This window comes from Lissotriton helveticus, chromosome 10 (genome assembly GCF_964261635.1).
Source record: "Lissotriton helveticus chromosome 10, aLisHel1.1, whole genome shotgun sequence".
NCBI lineage: Eukaryota > Metazoa > Chordata > Amphibia > Caudata > Salamandridae > Lissotriton > Lissotriton helveticus.
The window spans coordinates 53,576,995-53,600,731 of NC_136071.1; positions in this window are offsets into that span (position 1 = coordinate 53,576,995).

A 23,737-nucleotide genomic window follows, 5' to 3' on the forward strand; every position below is an offset into this window, starting at 1 on the left:
AGAAGGGGGTGGAGGATCAGCCCGGAAATAACATTGACACTCGAAATGTCAAGCTAATGACATGGAACATATCTGGTCTTCAAGCCAAAAGGGAAGACACGATTTGGCTGGAAATTATTAAGCAACATGATGTGGTTGCGTTACAAGAAACTTGGGACACTGAATGCAATTTCTGGGTTGAAGGTTATACATCTTTTTTTGTAGCTGCACAAAAGTCGTCTAGGGGTAGGAGCAAGGGAGGCCTCGCGCTCTTAATCTCAGTTAAACATATGGGGGTGATGAAAATGCTAAATGTTAACTCTCCCAACTGTTTAATATTGGAGGTTCAAAATAACTCGGGGGAGAAAATCCTTTACGTAAATTTTTATAATTCCATAGAGGGTACACAAGGCAGTGAAAATATCCTCATGTTGACAGATTTTTTAAATGATTACAAAAGGAGTCAAACTACATTTGTTCATTATATCCTTCTTGGTGATTTTAATACACACATATGTCATCTTAATTGTTATCATGATGTTTGTTTGGAAGATGATTATTTGACCCACCCGCATTTTGAACACTCTGTTAAGGGGGGAGCTTTAGAAGAACTGCTGATAAATTTAGACATATCAGAACCCGTCTTTGTGAATAATAAAGACAGAGTACCAACATATAGTGCTAGGGGGAGCAATACTATCATTGATTTTATTTTTGGGTCACCCAGTATACTTAAAAATGTTATCTCTTATAATGCAATACAGACGGCATTTAGTGACCACAATCCGGTTATTATGGAATTAATTAACACAAATCCTACCATAATAACTACCGGACCACATTTAATTTATCCTACCGTAATCCGGGCTCATGATCAAGGTAGACGAGTTAAATGGTCTAGAGTTATTCCCAATGATTTTTTTAATGATTTGTGTGACAAAGTAAGTCTAGAATTAAACATCTGCAGAGACCCATTGACATCAGGAGGGAATGTTATTAAAGCCTTTGAAGTTATCTGCAAAAATGTTGCCATGGCACTTACGTGCAAACCTAATAACAAGACACGTAAAGCGCAAGGGTGGTTTAACACTGATTGTTCCAAGGCACATAAAAACTTATTAGAAGCCTTGAAATGTACACCGCGTAACAGAGCAGAAGTGTCAAAATGCAGGAAGGAATATAAAATCACGACTGAGGCACGTAAAAGAGAAATTAAAGACAAGGCCTGGGAATCACTATATGATAAACTTACACTGAGGGACAGTGCTAAGTTTTGGGCTGTAGTGAATTCTCCATTGTTTAATGGCAGAGATAATGAAATACTGGAGGCTAACATCACCGAGAAACAATGGCTGGACCATTTTGAAACTATCTATGGCAGTAAGATCCTTATAACTCCTTTCACCCCTATTGATTTTATAAATCCAGACACCCCACTAAGAATCACGGTGAAAGAAGTACAAAATGCCATAGAAAACACGGCTGGTGGTAAGGCCCCCGGCCCGGACGGGGTTCCCGCCGATATGTTAAAGACACACTCTCATGTGTGGTCCGTAGTTCTCGCAAATGTTTTTAATTTAGTCTGTATGGATAACTCTAACATTCCTACTTCTTGGTCACACTCGATTATTATACCAGTTTTTAAGAAGGGTCAAAGGGGTGACCCAAGGTGTTATAGACCGATATCGTTGCTCGACTCGTCATTCAAGATTTTAGGCAAAGTCATCTTAAACAAAATTAATAAATGGGAAAAGGAAAATGAAATTTTATGTAATACCCAATATGGGTTCAGGGTGGGGAGGGGTACTGAGGAACAGTGTCTTAACCTGTATATGACCATTTGTAAATATACTGTTGCTGCTAGGGGGGCAATCCATCTGGCATTTATGGACTTGTCCACAGCGTTCGACCTAGTCAATAGGTCGAAACTGTGGACAATACTTTTGGAGATGGGTTTGGACCCTGCTTTGGTTAACTTCCTGGCCTATTTGCACAGTGATCTGACCGCCTCAGTGCGTATGTCATCCGATGGTAAATGCACTGCTGGGTTTAGATCAGCCAGAGGGGTAAGACAAGGGTGCATTTTAGCACCCATGTTATTTTCACTGTATATAAATTCACTGTATTCAGCTCTATCAACAGTCACACCGGATATACCTAGTATGGGTGGGTCCCCTCTGCCCCTACTGATGTATGCCGATGATACGGTCCTCATTGCCAGAACCCCCAATGGACTACAGTTACTCCTTGACACTTTTGGGGCTTTTATGCAGAAATTGGATCTGGTTGTTAACATGGAAAAGTCCCACGTTATGTCAATTGGGAAAGGCAAGGATAATACAAAAATCTTGAGATGTAACGGTGTGACATTGTCTAAAGTAAAGACATTTACTTACCTTGGTGTAATTTTTGATAATTTAGTCACCTGGACCCCCCAGATCGCTAACAAAGCGATAGCTGTACGAAGATCTTTTGCAGCCATACTAAGTTTCGCCAAGAGGTTGGGAGGGAAACCTATTGAAGCCATTCTTTCCCTATATAGAGCAAAAACTCTGGCTCTGGCCAGATATGGGGCCGGGATTTGGGGTTATAAGAACTTAGCCCCAATTCAAAAAGAGGAGAACAGATCTATGCGTTCTCTATTGGGTTTACCACAGTCCACTCCTTCGTTCTCTGCCCACTTGGAATTGGGGCACGGCCATATTGAGGATCTCCTTAACTTGGCTCCACTATTGCTATGGGTGAAAGTATGGCTGAACCCTACTCTGTCATTGAATCGAAAAATTAGCACCGACTGCATGGGGAGAGATAGAGCAATGGACATTAAATGGCTGAAACATATTAAATTCATAGCTACACAATTAGGTCGTCCAGAATTGTACTGTAACCCTGAAAGACTCAGTAAAGATGATGTTAAATGGATGAAAGCCCAATTTTTAAACCATAGAAATACTAACCGGGAAGCTATGGAAATTGAAAAAATTACAGTAAGGGCTCACTATATGGTAATTTCTATCTTGACCATCCAGCCATACTTAACTGTAGTCAATAGACCATATCATCGTTGGCTATTGACGAAATTCCGGTTTAATCAGATGCATCTTCTTTTGGGTGAATACCTGAAATGGAATAAGCCAAGGGACAATGCCCCGTGTAAATGTGATGCCTTTAATGACCAAGACTTGACGCACTTTGTATTTTTCTGTCCCTTTTTTGTCGAAGGGAGGAAAAAATATATTTTACCACTACTGAGGGACAAGGGATTTATGCAAGTGAAACCCGCGTTGTTGTTTTTACAGCTTATGGAGACCCCCATTGTAATGTTTGGGGTTGCCAACTTTCTAGTAGCGGCGTTGCGTGCCAAACGTAAAAGATTGTTGAACACCACAATGATGGAATGTGTTTTGGAGTAGCTAAAGTTTGGTCTGATTAATTTTTACCATCATGAGCGGTTCATTTTCATTTTTTCCCTGCTTGTTCACAACGTCAACAAGAAGTAACAAGACAATGAAATTAGTTATATAATCAATCTGATGGTTTGCAGGGTATTATAAATTTTAAACTGTGCCTGATTACCTCCCACACAACTGTTTCAACTGTTTTTAACTGCTTTTTAACAATTGTTTGTGAATTTTAAAGTTTTATCTGTGAATTTATGTTGATTATTTATAAATATGTGTGTAGCATACTTTTATGATTTTAACTAATCGAATAAAGTATTTTTGACTCTGACTCTGACTCTGTAACACCGGCAGCATTAAAATGCTCTTGTATCCAGGTGCAGAAGTGCTTCTCATTGGCTTCAGGAACTGTTAATGAGATTTCCCAAACAGTTGTGCAATATTGGCAACACATTCCTCATAAAAGATTTCAATTTCCTCAGTAGAGAATGTTTGCTTCCATTCTCGAGCAAAATCCTCCGGTTGCCCTTCCTGATTTTCCAGTGTAGAAGAAACACAGTAGCTGGAAGTCACAACACTTCCTTCTGGACAGCTACAATGCTTTTGAAGGTGATTGAAACAATGTATTTCCTAAGTGTGATATCATTAATGTGTGTCTGGGTGCCATTGGCTTTTTTGCAAAATCAACCAAATTGCTTCTTTTTATCTGGTGTGTTAGGAAAACCACTACTAAGAAACTGATAGTTATAACATGTATGCAAAAATGTATTTTACTTACCTAATCGCAAAATGTGATTACTTCAGAATTGCATATTATGATACAGTAGGTTTAACAATAGTACATCTGGCCCCTGTTTCTTGATGAATTGTGAAAACATTTGATTTGCATGTTCTAATTCCCAGACGGAGGAAAGAAATAGGTAAACATTGTAGTTCCGCCTTATACTTCGATTCCAAGGGTCACACCATGCCCTGAATTTTGGATCTACATACAGATTCAATACATAGTGGGTTATAAGTTGTGCAGTTATGGCTAACAAAGAAAAGGTGTAAACTAGAACCTAACAGTGGTGATAGCTTGTGTGTGTGCAGGTGCTGTTGTCCTCTCACTGGGATCTACACTTTCCACATTAATTTCACATCTTTCATTAAACACCTGTCACAAAGGTTCTCTAATACAACACTCCTACTCTACTATCTAGTACCCACTCTGTATTGCAGTTTAGTATTAAAATGGAATCTCCCCCTCGGAAATCATATTTACTTTGAAGCAGCCAATTGTTTACTAGCATTTAGAAACTTACCAAGATGTTATTGTTGCCTTGTGTTACACTGAGATTCTGGTAGGCTTCTATGTGTTGTTGAGAAAAGGAAAGTGCAACCATTTGGGAAGGTGCAACTGGTGAAGACAAACAATTGCAAAGCTTATATAGAACATATCGGAGACTGTCTGTGGCTGAGATATGCCAAGGTGGGAATATTCCATCTACTGTGTGGAGATGGCCTCCTTTGGGGTTTTGCAGATGCTCTAATTTTGATAACCAGATCCAGTGGGATTAGGAGAATGCAATGTTTGTTTAGTGATGGACCACAATTTGAACTCATCTGAAGAAAGCTTGCCAGTTTTAAACAACAATAGAAATCATACTAGAAGCAAAAACAAACATAGTCAATTCTTCTTTAACAACTCGTTTTCATGGTAGATTATTTTTGCACAATTCTATTATTTTCATTGCATCTTTAGGAAATCCTTTCTGCGTGCATGTGCTGCAGTGTTTTGGGACCACATTTGCTCATGAGGTTATTTCTTTGTTTATCACCTACAATCTCTGTCTTGGTTCTCTTTGTGCTGAGAGGGGTTGGACATAGGGGATGTAACTCAGTTGTCCAATGAGGACAAGGAATTGAACAACTGATCAACAAATTTAGTAATGAGATTATTGTACATAACTCACAAAACCACACTATAAAGGTACAGAAGTATCACTACCTGACCAAATTTCCTGAAGAAATTTAGTCTGACCAAATATATACAAACCAATAATTATGTTAAAGCTCTGCAAGATATTAACATTAATACCTGATAAGTAAACCTCTCTCTAAGCCGATCTCCCCTGGTAATTTATAAATCAATTGGAATATACAATCAACTTTTGAGAATAAATCATGGTAAAACAGAGTCAATATTTAGTAAACTTAGATTTTTTTTAAATTTAAAAGGGTTAAATACATTGATTTAAGCATTAAGGTCAAAGAATGCAAAACAATCTAATTAGGTTGGAGTTTGGCATAAAAATGATCAAAGCTCTTGAAATTCAAGAAAAGGGACACGCTGCACCTTTATCATTTTGTCCTCGATCGTGTGTCATGATCGGTTTATGTGTCACTTAAAGGGTTCAACAGCTTATCAGCTGCACCAATCCCCTCTGATGGTGAATTTAGCCATCACATCATTATCTTAGCTGATGTCCCATCGTACAGTTCTGTTGTTTTCATGATCTTTAGTCTAGACTCCTCTAGAACTTTCATTTAATCATAGTACCCACTTTGTCTATCCGCCCATTCTACTTCAGCCCTTTTTATCTTCATGCCTTTTTTTTTAGACTTCTTTAAACCTCGATGACAATAATCAAGATTAGTATACAGATAGCAATGCTCACTATGGACTTCAAAATTTTTCCCAACAATCAATTTCCTGGATATGCAAACCATCTACCCAGAGAGGAAAAGCCTTTCCCAATTGATTTCCAAGCACAATCCTAGCTCTTATCTGGAGTGTAAGTGCAACAATATTGCACCTTTAACATCAGCCAGACTCCACCTTCCTTTGCTAGAAGGTCATCTAATGAAAGACAGCTTTGAAGAACCATAGATCTCATGGCAATCATTTCAGTGTCTACTACTAAGAATTCACCCGCAGTGTCAGTGGACAGCTTACCTACTACTGTAGACAGCTTTCGTATTTTGTGAGAATTCAGTATCACTTCAACAGATGGAATCATGGCTCCAAAAATGTTGCACATCACCTCTCCATAACTTGCTCCTCCTATAGATCGTTTAGGTGAGGCTTTGTTGGGTTCATCAGACTGACCCAAGTGATAAGTGTTTGGGAAACTATCTCCATGTAACAAGATTCATACCATATTTTAGGCAGCCTATATTTGTCATTTTTCTCACAGAGGTAATGCATTTTAGGAAATACAGGCTCCACACCTTCTAGAAACAAACCCCAATTTCCCAAAACTTGGAATGTATGGTCACATTTGCTGGAACCAACAAAGTTTGGATTTGCTTCAGTTTTACTGGGTAATATACATAGCTTTCCTCTATGTTGCCAATATTAGCCTATAGCAGCTTGATTTCCCACTTCAAACTTGGGTTTCTTGAGTGCCCAAGGTGGTGTTTTTGAATGATTTGCAGCTTTGGACATAATCTCTCTTTGTCTATCTTATAGTGATTCTGCAAATTCCTTTTTTACTATGTGTAAAAGACAGGTTAGGTTGTGTTGGTATGCATAAGCAGTGTCTAATCTTTGCGGAGGCTCAAAGAGTTCATCAATCATTGGAACTGTTTTAGTATCAGGTACGTTTGGATTTAAATATTTCTACACAGGCACTTCGGAAAAGATGAGATCATAGGTAGAAGAGTAATACTGGAACCGCCCCTTGCCATAAATTGGGCTTGTTAATACTGCAAGAAATTTGGTATGTAACAGGCAGATGGTGATAAATCACCCCCACTGAAACTGATGTAGACAGTTGTAAGCACACATAACAATCTTGAGCATCCATAGTCCCGACCTATTCATATAAAACCTTTGTAAAAACATTCATTGAGCAATCACCAGTAGACAGATCTCCATGCAGTACCTTATCTTAAATACTTAGACCATGATTATTCATTAAACAAGTTTTAGGCACATAAACAGGTTTAACTTTTGTCATGTATATATAATGGGGCAGATTCAAAATAATAAGAAATACTACACGTGTGATGGAAAACACAGCTAACTTTCATGCACCTATGTGTTTGCATTTCAATGATGTCACATTTGGATCTATTGCTTACTTGAATTTAGACCTTAGAACCTCTGATAAAATATATATTAGATGTTAGTAGCGTATGTAGCACAGATGAAGCTCCAGCACCGTTCTTGCAAGGCTTTCAGGTACGTTTCTTTACAGCACAGTTCACGTTTCTTGTACAATTTCTCCAACACAAATCAGCTGAGTTCTTTTATTTAAAAATTGAATTTAAAGTTCAGTTGAATACAAAATTCTGTAGGGTTGGTCATGCAAACTTGGATTGTTGTAGCAAAAAGGTTTGATATGCTTTTTACCAGTCTTTCAGTGCCAAGTAAGTCCATTCAGGTACAGCCAGCCTCCAACCTAGTACCTTAGCTCTTTTGGACCTCCTTACTGATGATCCTTCACCATCACTGTCACTTTGAACAGACTGACTGGAGACTTCTGCAATAGTTTGTGGTGTTCTTCTGTCTGTCAGAGTGTGTGTCAATCTCTCTTGTCATCTGAGCCAACGGTCTAGAGGTACTACTCTCGTTTCAGGTGCACTGATCCCCTCAATCGGGTCAAAATCACACCTAGTCAGCCCTTTCTTTTGTGATCCCTCAGTACCCATAAGAGTAGACTCTCTTGGACTCCCCTCAGGACCACTGCACAGAGCCCCAGTAGCTTGAGAGCCTTCAACAGCTTGGCTGACTTGAGTTGCTTGTCTCACTGTAACCACTGGCACTTCCGAAACAGCTGTATCAATTTTCTCAAAAGCTACTTGGCCACAAGCAAACTATCATTTCTTCTCATAAGGTAGGCTTTCACTCAGCATGAAACAATGCAAACAATCACATGAACATATTTCAAAACCGTTGCACGTAGGCATTTCAATGAATTCAAGCTGAATTTGATTTAAAGTATCTCCTGATCTCCCTCTATGACTCATTATGACTGGTGTTTTCTTTCCTGTGCTTTGTTGTTGACACACCATACAACGGTGATACAAAGTCTCTGCAACTTTCCTGAATCTGGGGTTGAACCATGTTTGACAAAAGAGACACATCTTACCATCTCTCCAAACATGTACAGGACCATGATAGTATTCTGCAATAGGAGCCAACAAACTATCTGGTATACCCACACCTCACCTTCCTGTCTCCTGGTAAAACCTGTTCTGAGCCATCCTTGTTTCTCTGCTTCTAGTACTTCATCCTGTAATGCCTTCACTTCTCCCCAAGTATCTATAGTGGATAAACAGTCTGCAATCTGTGACATTAGAATTCTCTCCCACGGAATCTCAATTGAAGGCGTAAAAAAATAAAGCCACAGTCTGTGACATAATCATTGCCCTGCTGATGAGCAGCACACTTCAAATTTGAGCAGGCAGTTGTAGTGACAGCAAGAGGTTCCTCACACTCTTTTAATTACGGATGGGGGACCGAGATGAAGTCATGAACCCTCGCTGTGACCACCACTGCCCAAAGTCATGTATGACTCCAAATCTGTACTGACTAGAAGATGGTGACACGCAATTGGTCAGAGATGTTACTAGCTTGCGACAAGGGTATCCCCTCTGCCACTTTTGCTGAAAACATGCCTTGCAACCATAAGGCTTCCACCACTCCTGCAACCATATAATCCTGCCAAGTGGCTGTGATCTGGAACTGTGCCAGAATGTCATTCAGCACTGCAGATACGAATAATTAAAACCGGAGGCAGACCAGGGCCCACTGAGGGTAAACAATGGATTTTACAATTATGTGCGATCACGCAGAACTTACTAAAGGAAAAGGAATGCTCCAATTAAGGGCTACTAAGCCCAACATGCATTGTAATCCAAACGTACTTGGGTGAGGCAACCATGGGTGAGGCATGTATTTAAATCACTAATTGGAGCTCATATATATATATATATTACCTACTGGCGGTCGCCAGTAGGTATATATAGTTAGGATTTTTTCTCTATGGGATTTTTGAAAATTCTATGTCTAATAACTTTGGCGTTTGTGGACGGAATTGGCTGAAATTTTCAGGAAAATGGCACATTTTGTTTCTGAGCAGCCCCTGAAAATTGGGGGGGGTTTCGTCCAGGGGGGGTCGAGAAAAAAGGGGGGTCCCAAAACGTGTTTTTAACATTGAGTTTTCCATAGGGCGGTTGGCCTCACTTTTAGCCCGAACGGCTGAATGGATTTGCACGAAACTTGGCAAAATTGTAGGGACTGGTAGCCCGATGTGCCTTTTGTAGGTCTCAATATATGTGCTCCAGTGGATTTTGAGAAATTAACGTTTAAAAAAAGATATATATCTGTAACAGCGGACCGGGCAGCGTCCCAGGACGCGTACTTTTCGCGCAACGGAGCTTTGTGAAGCGAAGCTGATTGGTTCTCCGGCGTCTGTCAACATTCCAAACAGTCCGTAGCGGCCGCCATCTTGTCTCTCGGTAGGATCGAGAGACAAGAGGAGGTCAAAACAAAGGGGGAAATAACTATAAGGGGGCATAGTAGATCCTCGCTGACCCCCTAGGTTTGATGTGGAGGTTTTAAAAGGGCCCCGCGGGGCAAAAAAAAATAATAATAATAATAATCGAACGGCTGAATGGATTTGCACGAAACTTGGCAAAATTGTAGGGACTGGTAGCCCGATGTGCCTTTGCTAGGTCTCAATATATGTGCTTCAGTGGATTTTGAGAAATTAACGTTCAAAAAAAGATATATATCTGTAACAGCGCACCGCTTCGCGTACTTTTCGCGTTACGGAGCTTTGCGAAGCGAAGCTGATTGGCTCTCCGGTGTCTGTAAACATTCCAAACAGTACGTAGCGGCCGCCATCTTGTCTCTCGGTAGGATCGAGAGACAAGAGGAGGCCAAAGCGAAGGGGCAAATGACCATAAGGGGGCATAGTAGATCCTCGCTGACCCCCTAGGTTTGATGTGGAGGTTTTAAAAGGGCCCCGCGGGGCAAAAAAAAAAATAATAATAATAATCGAACGGCTGATGACCATAAGGGGGCATAGTAGATCCTCGCTGACCCCCTAGGTTTGATGTGGAGGTTTTAAAAGGGCCCCGCGGGGCAAAAAAAAAAAATAATAATAATAATCGAACGGCTGAATGGATTTGCACGAAACTCGGTAAAATATTAGGGACTGGTAGCCCGATGTGCCTTTGCTATGTCTCAATATATGTGCTTCAGTGCATTTTGAGAAATTAACGTTCAAAAACAAGATATATATCTGTAACAGCGCTCCGCTTCGCGGAGATAAAATTATATGTGTATTACCTAGCTGTTGCTAACACCAGTTAGCGACGGCTAGTAGGAGATAGCGACCATCTTGGGTCCCACTTTGCATGTGAGTGATATTTATCACTAATGACATGCAAAGTGGGCATGCCAAGATGTTAGCGACTGGAAACAGTCGCTAACATCGCTATCTCCTATTATCAACTTTTGGAAATATTCGAGATAAGCGCGAATATCTCCAAAAAGTAACAGCTGCCCTGAGCAGTTCTTAGCCATGTTATCCAATGGGAGGTGGATAACATGGCTAAGAGCATTAGCTCGGTAATGCATGAATATCGCGGAGTTTTCAGCGACATTAATGCATTGCGCTCGTTTTTTATCGTATTTGCGATAAACCTTGATAATAGCAAGGTTTATCTGCGATAATTTCTGACGGTAAAAAAATCTTTGCAATGCATCGTTAGGGATAAATATCGCTTAACTTTGGTAATATGCCCCAACGTCTGTTAACGTTCGATTCGAAGGAAATCAGGAATTGTTGAAAAACATTGTGTGCGCCATCTTGTCTTTTTTCAAATGCCACACTTTTGTCGTGCACGGCAGCCATTTTAGATGCCTTGACCAGATCCACTCTGTGAACGCTGTCGATCCTTACCATGGCTCCCCACCCTCGCAAGCATCTCCCCCAGGCAGTGGTCACCCCCGCTCTCTGTTTTATGCATGGGTAATAAACCTCCCCCCATCTGCGCTGTTCTTCCCTGAGAATCACACCCTGTGCCCGCCCGACACCTCCCTTTCGCCCTATTCACTACCGCACCCTCTGACACTCCTTTTCCTCTGTGTCCGATTGTCCAGGCCGGTCCTAGGCTATCAGCTAGCCCTGCAGATGTAGTTTATGGCCACAGCTGTAAAGAATCACCCGTCTTCAAAGGAGTTATAGTAGATCAAGGCCCACACTCGATGAGATCCGTCACAGCAGAAGCGTTGCTATTATCTGAAAACCATTCTGTATTGTGATTGGGGAGGGGACCGAGCGTGAAGCGGAAGATTCCAGGGATGACTCTTTGTACATCAAAGTTTTTACAATTATGTGTCACATTAAAAATATATAGCACTCCGACAAAGTAGTAAGATTATAAAACTTTAATAATTTATAAATATATACAAGAAAACAAAAATAGTAATAACATATAAACATTTTTAGAGAAAAACAACGAAGTAGCGGTCGGCTGTGCGAATAGTCCCAACGCAGCACAACGTCCAGATTTCCGGCGTGGGGCGTCGCGGGGGGTGGGTGATCAGTAGCAAACTGTTGTGCGAATAGTTCCAAGGCAGCAGAACGCGCCGAAATCTAGATGACACAAAAGTGATGTCTAGTAAGTTGCCACCCAGCAAATAACGGCGTGGGGCGTCGCGGGGGGTGGGTCATCAGTAGCAAACTGTTGTGCGAATAGTTCCAAGGCAGCAGAACGATGGCACCAAGGTGATGTCCAGTAAGTTGCCGCACTGGTTTTGGTATCCTACAATGCTGCTCCGAATAACGGCGTGGAGCGCCCCGGGGGAGGCGGCGTGAACGGGCCTCTCCAGGTGGAGTCTCGTCTGTTGTAGTGGGGCGCCCCTTTACCGTTTCAGTTGCCATTCCGTCCGCTTTTGGTCCACTGTGTCAAAATCCGCCATTCAGCTGAGTTGCGCCCACTCTTGCGGTGCAGCGATAGGCGGCTGCCACAGGACTCTCAAAATGGCGGCAGGCTGTTTCCTTTTTGGGCCTGGTCCACTGAAATGGCCCTGGGACACCTTGGAAATCGGACGCTTGTCTGCTAGGTCTTGGACCCCATTCTCGAAAGCGTCCCCTCCGCCTTGAGAATTCATCCAAAGTTTTGGGGGCCCCGACTCCTGCAGGCTTCTGGTGGGGAGCGGCTGCCATGATTGCTCGCGGAATGACCACGACGGAGCTACGAGATGGTGGTGCTCTCATGGTGACGCCAGCTTCAGTCTGAAACATCCAGAAACAAGGTGGGGCTTTCATCGTTTGGGGGGAAAAAAAAGTTTTCATCCAATGAAAAGTGTTGTTTTTAGGTCATATGATCAAGCCTTCCATCATTAGGAAACCAAAAGTAAAATGAACCAATGAAAAGTTTTATAAACAAGTCACATGACCTGTTATGCGGCATAGGGTATAAAATGCGGAGAAAATACGTTGGCACGTGAGGCGGCGTCAGTAGCGGACCGATGTGCGAATAGGCCGAAGGCAATACAACGCGCCAAGATCCGGATGGCATCGAGGTGGTGTCATAGTTGAGAGTTCTGAGCAGCGGTTGTAACACTGTCTGAAGCTTATTTGCAGCTGCTGCAGCTTCACTACGCGCCAAGATCCGGATGGCACCGAGGTGGTGTGTAGGAAGTTGCCGCACTGGTGTGGCCATCCTACAATGCTGAAAGTCGGCGTGGGGCGCCCCGTTGGCCTGTGAGTTTGCGTCAGTAGCGGACCGATGTGCGAATAGGCCGAAGGCAGCACAACGCGCCAAGATCCGGATGGCACCGAGGTGGTGTCTAGTAAGTTGTCGCACTTCTGTGGCCATCCTACAATGTTGAAAGTCGGCGTGGGGCGCCCCGTTGGCCTGTGAGATGGTGTCAGTAGCGGACTGATGTGTGAATGGGGCCAAAGGCAGCGCAACAATATTTTCTACTATATTTCCGGTGTAGAAGAGACCACAAGGCGCTGAGATGCCAAGATCCGGATGGCACCGAGGTGGTGTCTTGCAAGTTGTGGTACTGGTGTGGCCATCCTACAATGCTGAAAGTCGGCGTGGGGCGCCCCGTTGGCCTGTGAGATGGCGTCAGTAGCGGACCGATGTGCGAATAGGCCGAAGGCAGCACAACAATATTTTCTGACTGACACCACAAGGCGCTGAGATGCCAAGATCCGGATGGCACCGAGGTGATGTCTAAGTTGCGGACTGGTGTGCGAATGGGGCCAAAGGCAGCGTAACAATATTTTTTGTATGGAAGATACCACTAGGCGTTGAGATGCCAAGATTCGGATGGCACTGAGGTGATGTCTAGCAAGTTGGTGTGGTCATCCTACAATGCTGAAACTCGGCGTGGGTCACCCCATTAGCCTGTGAGATGGCGTCAGTAGCGGACCGATGTGCGAATAGGCCGAAGGCAGCACAACGCGCCAAGATCCGGATGTCACCGTGGTGGTTTCATAGTTGAGAGGCACTTCATCTGCAGTGGGGCGCCGAGATCCGGATGGCACCGAGGTGATGTCTAGCAAGTTGCTGTACTGGTGTGGTCATCCTACAATGCTGAAACTCGGCGTGGGTCGCCCCATTAGCCTGTGAGATGGCGTCAGTAGCGGACCGATGTGCGAATAGGCCGAAGGCAGCACAACGCGCCAAGATCCGGATGTCACCGTGGTGGTTTCATAGTTGAGAGGCACTTCATCTGCAGTGGGGCGCCGAGATCCGGATGGCACCGAGGTGATGTCTAGCAAGTTGCTGTACTGGTGTGGTCATCCTACAATGCTGAAACTCGGCGTGGGTCGCCCCATTAGCCTGTGAGATGGCGTCAGTAGCGGACCGATGTGCGAATAGGCCGAAGGCAGCACAACGCGCCAAGATCCGGATGTCACCGTGGTGGTTTCATAGTTGAGAGGCACTTCATCTGCAGTGGGGCGCCGAGATCCGGATGGCACCGAGGTGATGTCTAGCAAGTTGCTGTACTTGTGTGGTCATCCTACAATGCTGAAACTCGGCGTGGGTCGCCCCATTAGCCTGTGAGATAGCAGTTCTTTGGATTTGGGCCTGGCTCGTCTGCTGTAGTGGGGCGCCCCTTTACCGTTTCAGTTGCCATTCAGCTGAGTTTCGGCTGCTCTTGATGCTACAGCGACAGGCGGCTGCAACAGGACTCTCAAAATGGCGGCCTGTTCTTTGGATTTGGGCCTGGTCCACTAAAATGGCCCTGGGACACCTTAGAACTCGGACGCTCGATTTTTTTTTCCTTTCCTGTACATGCAAAAAAAGGTAAATGCCCGGTACGTTACACGCTTCATCTGCCACGATGAACTCTCTAGAGGAACCGAAAAAAAATATAGTTGTGGTAACTATACCATGCATCGTCATATGGAGAGGTGGCAACAATTAATTATAGTGCTGCATAAAAGAGAGATTTGGAGGAGAACCCCTGACCTGCTAGTACATTCATCAAAGAAGTGGCACTGAGAGCTTCAGAGGCAAGGGAAACGGTCCCAAATATTTAGAAGAACTTTGGAAAGATTAAAATGACATGTTTAGATTGTGGCAAATTTATTTCATGTGGACATCTGAGTGTTACTCTAATAAATACAGCATATGAACATCATCATAGTCGATGGTTGGTAGAGACATTTTGACTATATCCTGGACCTGCCCGTCCTCGCCCAAAATGGCGCCAGAATAAATGGGACTCGTAACTCCTTGTTGTGTACTGGTTGCAGAACCTTGAAATCACGAGATACGTATGCAGTTTTGAAGCACATGGCGGGCGGGGACGAGAATTGATTGAATATTTCGACATCCCTATTGATATTAAGTTCTGATGTGTTATTGATTACTGTACTGTTGAAAGTTCGAATTAACGTCACCCATGGTACTTGCCCGCAAATGTATATCTAGATAATTTTATTGTAACTGGCCCTGTCGTATTTTAATTATAAAATGTACGTCCACCGATTCCGTAACTGTTAGACAGCTTAGTTCTTGCAACCTAATGGCCCGCCCGTTACGTTCCTCTACAGTGTAAATGTCTATTTATCATATACGATTACAGTTTGCTCCGTGGCCGGCCCACGTGGTTATAGGCTCGTATTTGTATAATGAAATTTTCACAATAAAGGTTTTTAAAAGAAAACATGGTAGTAGTATATACATTGGTAAAGTTTTTAATAATAGTCACTGTTTTAGAATCATTAAAAGGCAAGTGAAATAAAGCAGACCAATTACATGAAGGGTAAAAGGTATAATACGAAGGAACGCAGTAAAGATAAATGGTCAAGGGCTGTTGTGTTTTCTATTCCTGCAACATAAAGTGATCGATAAGAATCTCATATTCAGGCGTATCGGCGACTAAGACAGCAGGTCGACCCTCTTTTGCTCAACGGCTCCGTCATGGGACGAAGAAACGCTCTTTTTCTCGAAAAAAGAATATATTTTACTTGCAGGACAGTTGTAAAATTTCCGGGAAAGTACATTAGCCTGGAACATTATAACATATATTTAAGAAAAAATAATGTTCGGAAGTAATGAAAAGCGTAATTTTTAGGTCATATGATCAAGCCTTTCATCATTACAATAAGAAAAGTAAAATGAACCAATGAAAAGTTTTATTAACAAGTCACATGACTTGTTATGCTTACGTTACGCGCTGCGCGCCCCGGATGACTTCCGGATGCGCTAACGCGGCGCGTCATATGACGCATTACGCGACAACGCAGGTACAGAATATAGTCAAAATGTCTCCACCAACCAGCGGTCGGAACACAACCCCTTTCAGCAGGCTAAATAGTTCTGTTAAATGACAACAGAAGGGACAGGCAACAAGAACCATCAGTCAAAGAGGGGAGGGCTAGTTCTTCTCTACCGGGTTACATTGGGGCGCTACCGGAACTGATCGAATTGGTAGTCTACAGTGTTTCTGGATGTTTCAGACTGAAGCTGGGGTTAGCATGAGAGCAGCACCATTTCGTAGCTCCGTCGTGGTCATTCCGCAACCAATCATGGCAGCCGTTCTTTATCGTTATTTTGGGCGGGGTGGGTGGCGGAGCAGAGCTGTTTTGCAGCCATCATTGTGTGGAGTTCAGTTCATCTCACTAGTTTTGTATTTGTCATGAGGGGTTGTTCCTAATGTTTCTATTTTAGCGAGGTCAAAAAGAGATCCCATTAGTGGCCTACTGATTTTGCTCGATTCCTTTTCTTTTTTTTTACACGATTTTTCGTTATCTGCAAAGACTAAACAGAGTATTGCGACTCTGTGTTTGTTTGTAAATAGAGAATGAACCAAAGAGAACTAATTCTAAAACAGTAAATACTTGGATAACAATGAATCAAATGGAGAGAGAAGCAGGCACGACGGATTACAATGGGGGCAAAGACCTGCGTTAACTACCTTTCACTATCTGCAAAGAGAGAGTACTCCTAATAGAAATGAGGGGGGGGGGCACCATTCAAAGCAGATCAGTGTGCATAAACACGAAAATGTTTTCACTTACCACGTACTTGACATTCGACAGCTTATGATATTTGCTATTAAAAAACCATTGAAATTCACTGAAAAAACCATAGGTTATAGACCATATATAGTTAGGAATTAGCATTTACAAAACCTTGAAAATTCACTGAAAAAACCATAGGTTATAGACCATATATAGTTAGGAATTAGCATTTAAAAAACCTTATTTTACTCACACAAAACCATTGAAATTCCATATATAGTTAGTTGCACTAACTATATATCGCGCACCTGCAATCCACTGCTGATGATGTCACATATTACATCATTCATGACATGGTCAGTGACATCACTGATGACATCACTGATGACATCTCAAATGACATCACTGATGACATCACTGATGACAACATCCAGTGACTGTATGTTTCTGTAAAGTTAAAATGTGTCTTACATATTGAAGAATGAGTGGAAGTATAAGTGTCTGGACAAAGGATTTAGTAGGTGCATGACTGAATGCATGAGTGAGTGATTAAATGTGTCTCACTGAGTGCATGGGTTAGTGACTAAAGTGTCTTAATTTGTGCATCATTATGTCTGTTGTTCTGTAAACTGCTGCATGTTTTGATCAGTAGCTATATGATTAACTATATGGGTTACTGATTGATTGTCCAAGTATTTGTATGGGAGACTGAGTGTGTGTGTGGCTGGCTGGGAGGTGTGTGACTCTGTGCAGATCAATGTGTACTTGTATCAATGATTGTATAACAAGGTAAGTATGTGTTAGTATATGTTTGAAAATGTAAGGTGCTCTATGTTTAACTGTATAGACAAGAAAATGGAAGTGTCATTGATTCTTTACAGGACTGACTAGGTGTGTGAGTAACTCCATGGATGAGTGGCAGACTGTGAGTGTCTGTATAGGTGTATGAGTGCATATGATAGTGTTGTAAAGATGAGTGATTGTATGTATGAATGATAGTATGGGTGAATGAGTGAAGGTGTGTGTAGACGTAGGAATCAGTGAGTGCGTATGTAGTAACTAGTATTGGTGTGTCAATGGTTTCAAAAATTATATTCTGTATTTAACACTGGGTGAAACAGAGGTTATATTAAAATGTGAGGAGATGCATTGTATTGTCACATGAATGATATCATCAGTGATGTGGTCATTGATGTCAAATGAGATGTCATCAGTGATGTCATCAGTGATGTCATTTGAGATGTCATCAGTGATGTCATCAGTGATGTCACTGACCATGTCATGAATGATGTAATATGTGACATCATCAGCAGTGGATTGCAGGTGCGCGATATATAGTTAGTGCAACTAACTATATATGGAATTTCAATGGTTTTGTGTGAGTAAAATAAGGTTTTTTAAATGCTAATTCCTAACTATATATGGTCTATAACCTATGGTTTTTTCAGTGAATTTTCAAGGTTTTGTAAATGCTAATTCCTAACTATATATGGTCTATAACCTATGGTTTTTTCAGTGAATATATATATATATATATATATATATATGTGTCACAAAACGCCCTTGCGCTCAGGCGGGCACTCCCAGCGCCCCTGCATTGTTTTCCTCGAGGCGACACTCATTCTCACAGCCTGCAATGATTGCCATGTCCGACGCTTTTCAAGGACCCCGCCTCTTAATCATGGAATGCTTGCAGCAACAAGGAAAGGGTCACCTGTGATTGCAGTTCGTTTTTATTAACAACCGATTCCCACAATGGGGTGGCTAGCATTGTTGGCCACATGTGCATGCTGGTACTTGCAGTTACATTCAGGTAAGTATCAGTGTTCCACCTGTAGTAGGCTTCCTTGTTACTGTATATTAAAAGCAATTTAATAACCTTTAGTAGGTAGGCTGCTCGTTCTGTGTGTCTTCGTTAGCCATGGGACATCGTTCCTTTAGAGCGGAGTTCGTCTCCTCTCCAGACTTTCACCTTGGAAATGGTGCTCGAGCCTGTTACCGCGGCTCGGGCAGCCGCGTACAATTTTTGTGTCACAAAACGCCCTTGCGCTCAGGCGGGCACTCCCAGCGCCCCTGCATTGTTTTCCTCGAGGCGACACTCATTCTCACAGCCTGCAATGATTGCCATGTCCGACGCGTTTCGAGGACCCCGCCTCTTAATCATGGACTGCTTGCAGCAACAAGGAAAGGCTCACCTGTGATTGCAGTTCGTTTTTATTAACAACCGATTCCCACAATGGGCGTGGCTAGCATTGTTGGCCACATGTGCATGCTGGTACTTGCAGTTACATTCAGGTAAGTATCAGTGTTCCACCTGTAGTAGGCTTCCTTGTTACTGTATATTAAAAGCAATTTAATAACCTTTAGTAGGTAGGCTGCTCGTTCTGTGTGTCTTCATTAGCCATGGGACATCGTTCCTTTAGAGCGGAGTTCGTCTCCTCTCCAGACTTTCACCTTGGAAATGGTGCTCGAGCCTGTTACCTCGGCTCGGGCAGCCGCGTACAATTTTTGTGTCACAAAACGCCCTTGCGCTCAGGCGGGCACTCCCAGCGCCCCTGCATTGTTTTCCTCGAGGCGACACTCATTCTCACAGCCTGCAATGATTGCCATGTCCGACGCGTTTCGAGGACCCCGCCTCTTAATCATGGACTGCTTGCAGCAACAAGGAAAGGCTCACCTGTGATTGCAGTTCGTTTTTATTAACAACCGATTCCCACAATGGGCGTGGCTAGCATTGTTGGCCACATGTGCATGCTGGTACTTGCAGTTACATTCAGGTAAGTATCAGTGTTCCACCTGTAGTAGGCTTCCTTGTTACTGTATATTAAAAGCAATTTAATAACCTTTAGTAGGTAGGCTGCTCGTTCTGTGTGTCTTCATTAGCCATGGGACATCGTTCCTTTAGAGCGGAGTTCGTCTCCTCTCCAGACTTTCACCTTGGAAATGGTGCTCGAGCCTGTTACCTCGGCTCGGGCAGCCGCGTACAATTTTTGTGTCACAAAACGCCCTTGCGCTCAGGCGGGCACTCCCAGCGCCCCTGCATTGTTTTCCTCGAGGCGACACTCATTCTCGCAGCCTGCAATGATTGCCATGTCCGACGCGTTTCGAGGACCCCGCCTCTTAATCATGGACTGCTTGCAGCAACAAGGAAAGGCTCACCTGTGATTGCAGTTCGTTTTTATTAACAACCGATTCCCACAATGGGCGTGGCTAGCATTGTTGGCCACATGTGCATGCTGGTACTTGCAGTTACATTCAGGTAAGTATCAGTGTTCCACCTGTAGTAGGCTTCCTTGTTACTGTATATTAAAAGCAATTTAATAACCTTTAGTAGGTAGGCTGCTCGTTCTGTGTGTCTTCATTAGCCATGGGACATCGTTCCTTTAGAGCGGAGTTCGTCTCCTCTCCAGACTTTCACCTTGGAAATGGTGCTCGAGCCTGTTACCGCGGCTCGGGCAGCCGCGTACAATTTTTGTGTCACAAAACGCCCTTGCGCTCAGGCGGGCACTCCCAGCGCCCCTGCATTGTTTTCCTCGAGGCGACACTCATTCTCACAGCCTGCAATGATTGCCATGTCCGACGCGTTTCGAGGACCCCGCCTCTTAATCATGGACTGCTTGCAGCAACAAGGAAAGGCTCACCTGTGATTGCAGTTCGTTTTTATTAACAACCGATTCCCACAATGGGCGTGGCTAGCATTGTTGGCCACATGTGCATGCTGGTACTTGCAGTTACATTCAGGTAAGTATCAGTGTTCCACCTGTAGTAGGCTTCCTTGTTACTGTATATTAAAAGCAATTTAATAACCTTTAGTAGGTAGGCTGCTCGTTCTGTGTGTCTTCATTAGCCATGGGACATCGTTCCTTTAGAGCGGAGTTCGTCTCCTCTCCAGACTTTCACCTTGGAAATGGTGCTCGAGCCTGTTACCTCGGCTCGGGCAGCCGCGTACAATTTTTGTGTCACAAAACGCCCTTGCGCTCAGGCGGGCACTCCCAGCGCCCCTGCATTGTTTTCCTCGAGGCGACACTCATTCTCACAGCCTGCAATGATTGCCATGTCCGACGCGTTTCGAGGACCCCGCCTCTTAATCATGGACTGCTTGCAGCAACAAGGAAAGGCTCACCTGTGATTGCAGTTCGTTTTTATTAACAACCGATTCCCACAATGGGCGTGGCTAGCATTGTTGGCCACAGGTGCATGCTGGTACTTGCAGTTACATTCAGGTAAGTATCAGTGTTCCACCTGTAGTAGGCTTCCTTGTTACTGTATATTAAAAGCAATTTAATAACCTTTAGTAGGTAGGCTGCTCGTTCTGTGTGTCTTCATTAGCCATGGGACATCGTTCCTTTAGAGCGGAGTTCGTCTCCTCTCCAGACTTTCACCTTGGAAATGGTGCTCGAGCCTGTTACCTCGGCTCGGGCAGCCGCGTACAATTTTTGTGTCACAAAACGCCCTTGCGCTCAGGCGGGCACTCCCAGCGCCCCTGCATTGTTTTCCTCGAGGCGACACTCATTCTCGCAGCCTGCAATGATTGCCATGTCCGACGCGTTTCGAGGACCCCGCCTCTTAATCATGGACTGCTTGCAGCAACAAGGAAAGGCTCACCTGTGATTGCAGTTCGTTTTTATTAACAACCGATTCCCACAATGGGCGTGGCTAGCATTGTTGGCCACATGTGCATGCTGGTACTTGCAGTTACATTCAGGTAAGTATCAGTGTTCCACCTGTAGTAGGCTTCCTTGTTACTGTATATTAAAAGCAATTTAATAACCTTTAGTAGGTAGGCTGCTCGTTCTGTGTGTCTTCATTAGCCATGGGACATCGTTCCTTTAGAGCGGAGTTCGTCTCCTCTCCAGACTTTCACCTTGGAAATGGTGCTCGAGCCTGTTACCTCGGCTCGGGCAGCCGCGTACAATTTTTGTGTCACAAAACGCCCTTGCGCTCAGGCGGGCACTCCCAGCGCCCCTGCATTGTTTTCCTCGAGGCGACACTCATTCTCACAGCCTGCAATGATTGCCATGTCCGACGCGTTTCGAGGACCCCGCCTCTTAATCATGGACTGCTTGCAGCAACAAGGAAAGGCCCACCTGTGATTGCAGTTCGTTTTTATTAACAACCGATTCCCACAATGGGCGTGGCTAGCATTGTTGGCCACATGTGCATGCTGGTACTTGCAGTTACATTCAGGTAAGTATCAGTGTTCCACCTGTAGTAGGCTTCCTTGTTACTGTATATTAAAAGCAATTTAATAACCTTTAGTAGGTAGGCTGCTCGTTCTGTGTGTCTTCATTAGCCATGGGACATCGTTCCTTTCGCGCTCCGGGTCGCGCCACGGAGTGAGTGATGTCACTGACCATGTCATGAGTGATGTAATATGTGACGTCATCAGCAGTGCATTGCACGCGCAAGTTATAGTGAGTCCAACTAACTATAACGTGGGAATTTCAATGGTTTTATGCGAGTAAAATTTCCAGCTGACTATAACTGGTGTAAAACCTATGGTTTTTTCAGTGAATTTAATAGGTTTTTTAAATGCTAATTCCTAACTATAACTGGTGTGAAACCTATGGTTTTTTCAGTGTATTTCAATGGTTTTTTAATAGTAAATCTTGATAGGTATAGAAAATGAAACATTTTAAAACGAATTTTATATTGTATAAATATGTAAAAAAAAAATATATATTTTTTTTTTATTTGTAACCCGGGGGCGTTCCCGGGGCGCGTACCGGTGAACGCACGGGTGAGCGCAATATAACGGCGCGCCCCAGGGCGCGTACCAGGGAGCATCCCGTTAGCGCAATTGCCGCGAACGAAAACAACATCGTGACGCGCCGCGTAAGCGTGATGTATCGCGTAACCGCGTGATGCGTTCTTTCGGCGCGCTGCGTACACGCACCGGGAAGCGCTCCGTGGCGCGACCCGGAGCACGAAACGTAAGCGCGCCAGGGCGCGTAGCGTAATCGCGTCGGGACATGTGACCTGAAAATAACACTTTTCATTGGTTCTCAACTTTTTTTTCTCCAAATGATGAAAGCCCCCTCCTTTTTTCCTCATTCTTACTTTCTTCTTTGAGAAAGCAAGAGCTATTTGTGAGCAGGGAAATGGCTTCAGTAGTAGCTGCAGCTGGTGCACCCCCACCACCACCACCACCACCCAGAAAGGAAGGTCCACCACCCCAGATCCTTCCAGGAGTTGAAGAAGAAGAGGAAGAAGATGATGAGGAGGAACAGCCTAGGAGATTCTTGCGGGAAGAACCTAGGGAAAGGCATGTGAAAGTGCATTTTATATGGAAGTACTTCTCCATCCCTGCTGGGCAAAAAAAAGTGAATGCCCCACATGTCACCTGTTTGATTTGCGACAAAGTCCTCTCCAGGGGCAACCCAAATAAAAAGTATTCCTTTGGGAATTATACAATGCTCCGCCACATGGAGAGGTGGCATCCTAACAATTTGGCACAGGCTGAGGTACTGGACATGCTTCAGAAGAACAGAGATCCTCAGGCCAGCACCTCCACAGGTGAATTTTCGGTTGCAGCACCAGAAGGGCGCCAAATGATACCAAACATCCCCCAAAAATTTGGTGAAATAAAGATGGTCTGCATTTTTTGTGGAAAGACCCTCTGCTATGGCCAACTAAGTATTTCCCTCATTAATGATGCTGTAGACAACCACCACTGCAGCAAGAAAAGAAAGCAGTAGCTTTTTATTTCATTTTTTGCTCCTGTCGAGCCACTGTTAATTCCCAGTTTTTTGTTTCTTCCCTAAAAAAATATAAAATTGTTCAAAAATAAAAAAAAAAATGTTCAGAAAAGCAATAAAAAAATAGAAAACAACAAAATGAATAAAAAAAAGTTCTTTTCAGAACGACCTCACATTTATAAAATTAAACCTATATTTTTTAAGGATCTCTGTCAATTTTTTG